The sequence below is a fragment of the Macaca thibetana genome, chromosome 2 (assembly GCF_024542745.1).
Source record: "Macaca thibetana thibetana isolate TM-01 chromosome 2, ASM2454274v1, whole genome shotgun sequence".
NCBI classification, from domain to species: Eukaryota; Metazoa; Chordata; class Mammalia; order Primates; family Cercopithecidae; genus Macaca; species Macaca thibetana.
In genome coordinates this window covers 147,586,870-147,596,342 of record NC_065579.1, presented here as the reverse complement: position 1 = coordinate 147,596,342, position 9,473 = coordinate 147,586,870, and the positions used below count along the sequence as shown (strand labels likewise).

Sequence of the window (9,473 nt, the reverse complement as noted above, 5' to 3'; positions counted from 1 at the left end):
GAGGCTCCATGCTGTCAGCACATGCTGTGGAACCTCTAACTGTCGCAGCCTGCTCACCAGGGCCAGCCCAGAAACCTCTAGTGTGCGGTAGCATGGGAGAGAGAGCCCCAGAGAGGGAGGGTGAGGTGCTCTGTAGGCCCAGCAGCAGTCACTGGGGGTCATCCAGGGAAAGTTTGGCCTCGAGCTGGCCTGACAGATGGCATGGCTTTGTCATGAGAAAATTCAGGGGAAGAGTAGTCCAGGAAGAAGGTGTGCAGGTGGAGAAGACCAAGGCAGGGCTGTACACCATCCCCAGCACACAGGGCTATGGAGGGCCTGTGGGAGGGCACCTTGACAGAGTAGGTTAGGGTGGGAGCAACCGGATGGTGGGCTGCATTCTGGCTTCATTCTGTCAAACGGTGTCCCCACACTTCCACCATCTGTGTGTTTTGTCAGGGTGTCATACCACCTACGCTATTGTTTACTTCATACACACTTTCAATTCAGTTCCCTTTTATAAACCTAAACAAATGTATCTATGGATCCCAACAAGAAAGCGGAAAGGCGGTACCACTTGCCATCAGAGGAAGGTACCTGTGAACACAAGCACAATGAGCGCCTGAAACAGCCAGCAAGCCAGTTCGCGATTCTGCCTGCCAAGGCTCTGGCCTGATGCCGGCTTGCTCTCTATTCAAAAGGGAGATTCACACATGTTGGAGAGGTGTGAAAGACAGGCTAGAACAAGCAGAGACTTTCTGAGTGCTGGAGTGAGCAGGCTGGGAAGAGCATTGGACAGGACTCAGCACACTGATGACATGAGGCCTGATTTAATGCAGGGCAAATGTGCAGCCCACGCAGAGCCTATGAGCAGGAAAATATCATCGGAGATTGGGTTACTGGGGCAGACAGGGTTTGATCCATGGACTGTAAATGAAGATACAAGATTTTTTTTGCTATTGTTTATAGAGTTAGGGCCTGGCTCTGTCACCCAAACTGGGGTGCAGTGGCATGATTACAGCTCGCTGCAGCCTCTACCCCTGGGGCTCAAGCAATCCTCCCACCTCAGCCCCCTGAGTACCTAGGACTATTTGTATGTGCAACCATGCCTAGTTAATTAAAAAGTATTTTAGTGATGGGGTCTCACTCTGTTGCTCAGGCTGGTCTTGAATTCCTGGCCTCAAGCAATCTTCCTCCCTCAGCCTCCTGAGTGACTGGAATTATAGGTGTAAGGCACTGCATCCAGGAGAAGGTCCTTCTGAAAGGGAGAGTATGCTGGGGGAAGAGCAGGAAGGGGTGAGAGTCAGGGCAGACCCCCCAAAGCATCTGTGTCCTTCTGCCACCTTGAGGGTAGGATCTCCTTGGTAACTGAGTGCAGATGGTCTTCAAGGTCTGCTCTTGCTGGGATTCTCTGTCTCCCCCAGTGGGAACTATTCAGGGTCATGGAAATGGAGTCTGAGGGGGTAAGAGAACTGCCTGGCTCCAGAGCTTCTGACCCTCAGATCAGAAACTACTGCCCCCCCCAGCACCAATGGCTCTCCCAATATTTCCAAGGAGCATCAGGAAGTGCTTCTAGGATGGAGAAAGACAAAAGGTAGATTGGAGGGGCTGCAGCCCTGTGAGCTTAAGGATACCAGCCCCATGAAAAATCCTAGAATAAATAGTTATGTGCACGGTTTGAAGCCAAAAGAGCCAACCATCAGGAGTTGACAGGGGCCCTCTAAGAAACGTTCGATGGAAGACCAATATCACGTGCCATAAGTAGATGGTGATCAGATAAACACAAGGAGGATAAAACCATGCCATCCACTACATATCTACCCTGGTTGCTACCTGCCTCCACTTATTGCACTTTTATGAGGTTTAAAGGAGTTTTCTTCAATGCAGAGAGAAGAGACGTTTCAGGGCGTATTGGTCTGTTGTCATGCCGCTAATAAAGACATATCTGAGACTGGGTAATTTATAAGGGAAAGAGGTTTAATTGACTCACAGTTCTGCAGGGCTGGGGAGGCCTCAGGAAACTTACGATGGCAGAAGGGGAAGCAAACATATCCTTCTTCACATGGTGGCAGCAAGGAGAAGTGCAGAGTGAAGCAGGAAAAGCCCCTTATAAAAACATCAGAGCTTGTGAGAACTCACTCGCTATCATGAAAGTAGGATGGGGAAACCACCTCCACTATTTGATTACCTCCCACTGGGTCCCTCCCATGACACGTGGGGATTATGGGAACTACAGTTCATGATGAGATTTGGGTGGGGACAGAGCCAAACCATATCACAGAGCAACAGCTGACTTCACTCGAGATTCTTACGGGCAATCAAGAGCAGAACAGCACTCTCAGTTATGACTGTTTTTATGAACATTTAATTTGTGGGTAAATTCTGGCAAATGCAATAACATAATAAACTAAAATGGGAGGTAGAACTCTTGTAAACAGCCATGTTTATCTTAGTTTAGTACTCTTACATCCCCCTAAAAAATAGAAAACTAATTACAGTAAAGGGACTTCTGTAGGTGACTGAATATAAGATAAATATATGCAAGTAAATAGCTTTCCTATAAATACAGCAGCCAGTTAAAAACTGTGACAGGCACAAAGATGTGCTGCTCAAAGCCCCTTCATAGAAGGACTTCTTGCTCCACCTGCTGGGAATGTGGTCAGCAGACAGCCTTCAGATGTCAGTCTTTTCAGGGACAGCCTCAGTGGGAGATGGCCACCCTGACCTTCCCAAAGGTGGCCTTCCCAAGGCTGTACACATCCAGTGACTGAGGGAGGCAAGTATGAAAGCCCAACTGGACACCTCCAACAGGCTGTTGTAGTTTCTGGAATCCTCATGGGGTTAATTAAGGTCATTAGGCCTGCATGGACCATGAGCTCTCTTGACCTTGACCTCTCTCTGTCCAGTCCTGCTTCTTTCTTCTCTCTCCCATATCATTAATTCCAACAGTCAGCTGCCTGGAGAACCCAAAATAGAATAATAATGCTATAGGAAAAATGTCCCCTTAACAATAGCAACAGAAAGTATAAAATAGCTAAGAATAAAATCCTAAATGGATTTCACAAAGAAAATTAAAACCAGGGCAGAGAGTCCTGCTTCAAGGCTTCAAGACAATAGACCATCAAATGCTACAGTTGCCCTGTGATGATTAATTTTTGGTGTCAACATGACTGGGATTAGGGATACCAAGGTATCTGGTAAAGTGTTATATCTTATTTTTGGGTATATCTGTGAGGGTGTTTCCAGAGAGATAAGCATTTGAATCAGTGAACTGAGAAAGGAAGATCTACCCTCAACAATGCTGGCAGGTACCATCCCATCCTTTGAGGAGCTGGATAGAACAAAAAGACAAAGGAAAGGCAGATTACTCTCTCTGTCTCTCCTTGAGCAGAGAAATCCATCTTTTTCTGCCCTCAAGCAATGTAACTCCAGGTTGTCAGACCTTGGACTCAGACTAAATTATACCATGTCTTCCCTGGTTCTCCAGCTTGCACGTGGCATATCATGAACCTCTGAACCTCTATAATTGTGTAAGCCAATTCTCACAGTAAATCTTCTGTCTGTCTATCTATCTATCTATCTATCTATCTATCTATTTATCTATCTATCTATCTATCTATTTATCTATCTATCTATCTATCTATCATTTATCTATCTATCTATCCATCCTATTGGTTCTGTTTCTCTGGAGATCTGGCCTGTGACATACCCCTCTCTGCACTAAATCCATACCAATAAGGAAAACATTCAACAATTTAACAGAAAAGTAACCATCCCATTTGCAAATAAGAAGGGACTTCTTGGTAGACTTGAAACTGGGAGGAGTCCCCCAAAACACACAGAATAGATGGGATTATACGGAAGAAAAAAACTGCTGGCCGGACAAAGTAATGTCTGCAAATGTCAAATCAGCAAATGTCTAGAGATGCTCATGCTGGCTTCAACAAAGGGAGGAGCCCCTCCAGAGAGAGTTAACACATGAATCTTCAGGAATTTCTCAAAGGTATCATTAAAACAAACAAACACTACACAATTACGTTCAGAAAGATAAAGACTACTACTTCATCCATAAAACAAAGATGGGGGTTATGAAACAGAACTAAATAGAGATGGTAGAAATGAAATATATAACATTCCATGTAAAAGATTAATAGATTGGACACATTGCAGAACAATGCAGCACAAAGGAATAAATAACTGGAGAGTATGGAAAAATGGGACATTGAGGTTTCAGGGATGTTTCAATATCTATAGTTGGAATTCCAGAACGGATTAAATAAGAAGAAATATTTTCAAAAAGTAAAACAGAACCTCTAGAACTAAAAAATAAATTAATCTTCAAATTGAAGGCACACACTGAGCAAATTACCATAAGACAAAAAACTGGCCACACTGTGATCACATTCCATTACACCAAGGATAAAGAATCAACCCTAAGAGTTACCAGTAAAGAATGTGGGCCATATATAAAAGAATAGTCAGATGAAATCAGCAAAATGAAGGCAAGAAGATAATAAAACAGCATCTTTAAAGTGCTGAGGCAAAATAACTCTGGAGTTGGAATTCTATACCCAGCCACACTGTCAATGAGGACCGATAATAAGATGAAGTATTGGAATATTAAGGTATTTTTATCAGTTTGTCACCCTCACAGTTCTTCACCGAAAAAAAACTAATAAAGGAAGTTATACAGTGATTACAAAAATCCAGTAGGAAGCTGTGGAAGCCAAGAAGCAGTGGTGGGCAGAGACACACATGAAAGGCATTTAAACTTGCGGGCATACTGATTAAAAGTAGTCTGGGATAGGCAAGAAGGGCAGAGAGGGTAAGAAGATGCCAAGAAACTGGCCTCTGCTGAGGAAGAATGGCATGGATTCACTCAGTAACGGGTAGCAAATGCAAATTGATTAAATATATCTGTGGAAAGACAGAGACTGACCTGTAAATATTAACAAAAGAAGGAGGGTATAGTAGTAGCCGCATAGTCTAAAATAAAATTTAAGGCGAAAATCATTATAAAGAGTCAAAAACAATGGATCAATCATGGTTCAGAAGGAAACACTTGAAGGATTAAGAGAAGAGCAATGAATGAAAGTCCTATTTGCAGGGATACTGGTGTTAGAGTTGGTAGCTAGGCAGACATGAACAGAGCAGGAGAGGGCTCCCCCAGCAGGAATGTCAGGTGACCATCAGGTGATGGTCAGGTGGTGTTAAACTGTCTCTAAAATAATTGGTTGCACCAGGGAAAGGCAGTCTCCCAGTAGATAGAAAACACCTGGAGCTGGTAATCAGCAGCTTCCCGATAAGATTTCAGGAGTTGGGTGAGTGGGCTCAAGCATGTGCACTAAGAGGCAAAATAGAGTTTAACTGGTACATGACCTTCCTCTAGAAACACTCTACTGGTAAGGGAAAAACGCCTCAGATGAGCATGTGCATAACTTCAGTAAACACACGTGCAACCCCTCCCAAGTGGGCTTCTCTAAGCCCAACCCCAGAGAAGAATCAGGGGAGAAGAAACACAAACCCCCAAATCATGACAATGTATAAAACCCCATAGCAAAGGTCGGATGAGGCACCTGAATCTCAAGTTGCCTGCTTGGCCCTCTTCCAAGTGTACTCTACTTTTTTTGGTCCTGCTCTAAAATGTTTTAATAAACTCTCAGTCCTGCTTAAAAACTCACCTTGGTCTCTCACTCTGCCTTATGCCCCTCAGATGAATTCTTTCCATTGAGGAGGCAAGAATTGAGTTGCCGCAGACCCATATGGATTTGCCACTGCTCACATTGGCAGGGCTGAAGGAACCAACAAGAGATGATGAGGCCCCCAGGGCCCTGCCGAGGTCTGCAGAGGAGGCAGAGAGAGTGGGAGGTGTTCCAGGACCCAGGGACACTTGTAGCTTTAGGAGAGGGGCAGTTGATTAGGAATGCAGTTGCCACCAGGCCACAGGCCTGCAGGGAGGAAGTGCGCGATGGAATCAAGAACCTGAGCCCACCCTCTATCCTGCTCTCTGATTTCCTGAAAGCCAGAGCAGGCAGGGGTGTGGCAGATGCAATCTACTAAGGGAGGTATTGGGGCTCCAAGCAGGGCAGAAAGGTAGGCCTGTAGGGGCAAGTAGGGGGTCATCACTGAGGGGTGCGTCTCATCCTGGTGAAAGGAATGATCACGAAGAAAATATAACAAGCGTAACCCTCAGTGTATGCAACGACAAACTTGAAAATACCCAAAGCACAAAAGATAGCACTACAAAGAGAAACAGTAATCTACATCACACGTTCACAAGTAGATCACACAGAAACAGTGAGAACATCAGAAATCTCTGTGATATAATCTAATCAGTACCAATTAAAACGGTAAAGCAGGATATTACCAACTAGATGGAATTCAGGTTTCTCCTGATAACACTGGAGCTGGTCTGTAGGGGCAGGGAAGTGGGAGGGCTGCAGTCACTCAGCCAATGAAAGGATTCTGAGAGAAATACTTTCTTTGAGGAGAAAGAATACAGGTGTCGGTTAACATTAGAATTTTAAGAACACGCATGTGTTAACAATTTAAGGGTAATGACCTGAGGCCGGGCATGGTGGCTCCTGCCTGTAATCCCAGCATTTGGGAGGCTGAGGCGGGTGGACCACCTGAGGTCAGGGGTTCAAGACCAGCCTGGTGAACATGGTGAAACCCCTGTCTCTACAAAAAATACAAAAATTAGCCGGGGATGATGGCAGGTGTCTGTAATCCCAGTTACTCGGGAGGATGAGGCAGGAGAATTGCTTGAACCCGGGAGGCAGAGGTTGCCGTGAGCCAAGATTGCGCCATTGCACTCCAGCCTGGATGACAGAGCGGGACTCTGGCTCAAAAATAAATAAGAAGTAAAGGTAATGACTAGAAGAACAAAACTAAAAGACATAATTTTTAAAGACGTAGAAGGGGAAATGGAACAAAAGGAATGAAGTAATCCAATGAATGTCAGGATGGGAGAAAAAGTAGTGACAAGCATAATAAACGGGAAAAATAAAGAGAAATGACTGAACGGATTATTAAAAGATTCTCAAATTGGATTAAAACATGAAATCCAGCTATAGTTTACAAGGGACATACCCAAAATACAATAAAAGTGAAGCAGGAAAATGACAATAATATAAGAGATACAGCAAACAAATGCTGACACAAACAAAGGTGTAACAAAGTTCTGTGGGAAAATATAATTGAAGGTAAAAGTATAAAAGGACAAAGAAACAGTTAATTTTGATAAAAGGCACCTTCCACTAAGAATAGATCACCTCTACCAGCCTAAAGAAGCAGCTTCCAAATGTGTGCATGAAAGCCAACCAGAAACACAGAAGGTTTAATAACATGCGGCTCAGAAAGCAACTGACTGCTCAGAGAAACAAGGGAGAAAAGACAAAAGGGTCCGAATAACACAGCAAAGCCCCTGAGGGCGCATCAGTCTTTGCACAAGCACAGGAAGTAGCTGCTCAGAGGGAAGTCAGGGCTTAAGGGTGTAACTCCCTCTCTAAAGTGGGAACAGGAACCCCACTGGAGATAGCCCTCGTGCCAAACCCAGACCCAGGGCCAGGGTGACTGGCTCCTGGTCTCTGCCAGGCCCCACCCCGACAGCAAGGGCTGAGGCGGATCCAGGGCCAGGTCTAGCTCCCCTTACCCCAGCTGCAGCCACAGTGACCTCTGGGCTCCTGGGAGGGGTCTGACTCCCACTCCCTTCAAAGCCTCCTGCTGGGGTCATTGTTCCCTGACTTCTGACAAGTAGGTCAATTACACACCCTGCCCCTCTCCTGGCCAGCGGGTAACACAGTGCAGTGAGTACCTTTGTTTCTGAGATTAAACAGATGGCTGGATCGATCCCACCAGCTTCTCGCCTAAGACAGCCCTGGAGAGGTGGACCTTTGATAGGGAACCTGATCCCCTGTCTCCCTGAGTCACACCTGGTCAAAGCCCCTCCCTCCCCTACTGTGTCTGCTTCCCCAGCCCCTGCCTGCCCCTGGGTGGTAAATCTGGGCCCCTTCATCTCTAGGGGAGGAGTTAGTGTGGGTGGAGGCCATCACTGCTTGGAGCCCACAGCAGCCCCGGTGGCCCTCGCTGTCCTGGACCATGAAAGGCTGCCTTCTGGGCACAGCACCAAGGAGGGACATGCCAGGAACATCAGGCCTTTGAGGGTGACCAGCAGATTTCATTAGGGGAGTCAGGGTGGGGATCCTGCTTGGCACAGGGTGAGAGGGTCAACCTGCCCTGGACAGAGGAGCACAGGCCCTCCCTGCTATGGCCTTTAGCCCTGCAGCCTCTCCTCAGCTCGGTTACGCTGCCCTGGCTGTCCCCTCACCACTGCCCCAGCCCACCATTTGGTCCATGGACCCAGGGGTCATTATGTCAGGATGTGCAAGGGGACACTTCTGCCAGGGTGGTCTCTGGGATCATTTTCATGTGCCCCGACAATGCATCAGAACGCATTGATCTGCATATCCAGTGAAATGCCAGGTACATCAGGTTTTTCTACTTTACCAAACTCAGCGATTAAAGCCAACCTTTCATTCTTTTTTAAACCCTCCCCCTCCCCTTCTCCCTCCTCCACTTCCCCTCTCCTTCCTTTCTCTTTCAAGACAGGGTCTCACTCTGTCACCCAGGCTAGAGTGCAGTGGCATGATCTCTGCTCACTGCAGCCTCAACATTCCCGGACTCAGATGATCCTCCCACCTCAGCCTCCTGAATGATGAGACTACAGATGTGCTACCACACCTGGCTTAAACCTTCATTTTCTTTGTCAGTGACAAGGAGACCCCACATCACCCACCTGCCTGGTCCCCATGGTGGACTTGCCCGTGGACTCGCTCTCTGCCTGGGCACCTCCCTTGTCATGGTAGTCTCCTGTGTCACTGATCACCGGTGAGGGCTCCTGCCACACACCTGTCCAGCTCCCTAGGCTGACCTGCGGCCCCCCTTTGGCCATTATCTCCATATGGGCATCCCCCTCCAACTGCCCTGGCACCTTCAGCTTGAGGTCCTCCAGCTTTGAGTCCCTTGTGGGAAATCAGCACCCAGCCGCCTTGGCCTCCAAGGTCTTTGCTTACCCTGTGGGACTCCCAGTCCTGTACTCCTTGGTCCTCCCAACTTAGCCCCTCTCTCAGGCGGCTTCTTAAATTGATAATGAGAGACAGCTCCGCGTCTCCAAGTGTGCTTCTGGATCCTGAAGTCTGAGTCCCAGTGCAGGAACTGACCTCTGTTTTTAGGATGAGAAGGGGGATGGCCGGCCCATGCAGGTGGGTCCTTAGGCTCTTCCTACGGAGGATGCAGCGGCAGGGAGTCCCCCCGCAATGGCCCCGCAGATCCACAGGTGGAGGGGGTGGCAGGAGTCTGAGAGCAGGGGAAGAGGACAGCTCTTTTTTGGAGTGAAAACTGACACGTTGGTGGGGAGTCCTGCTGGGGCTGCAGCAGGCCGGGCTCCGTGAGGAAGGACTGCTGTGGAGCCACCGGGCGCTAGTCCTTGCAGTGCC

At 47.4% G+C, this 9,473-nt stretch overlaps 1 long non-coding RNA gene across 1 annotated transcript in view; it reads right to left on the bottom strand.

Annotated features, from left to right (window-relative positions):
- Positions 1-2,901: 2,901 nt before the first annotated feature.
- LOC126949196 (uncharacterized) overlaps positions 2,902-9,473 on the bottom strand; it is a 39,119-nt gene continuing 32,547 nt past the window's right edge. The window contains exon 3 of the long non-coding RNA XR_007723618.1: positions 2,902-2,933. This is a non-coding gene — a long non-coding RNA (uncharacterized LOC126949196). The remainder of the gene's footprint in view (positions 2,934-9,473) is intronic.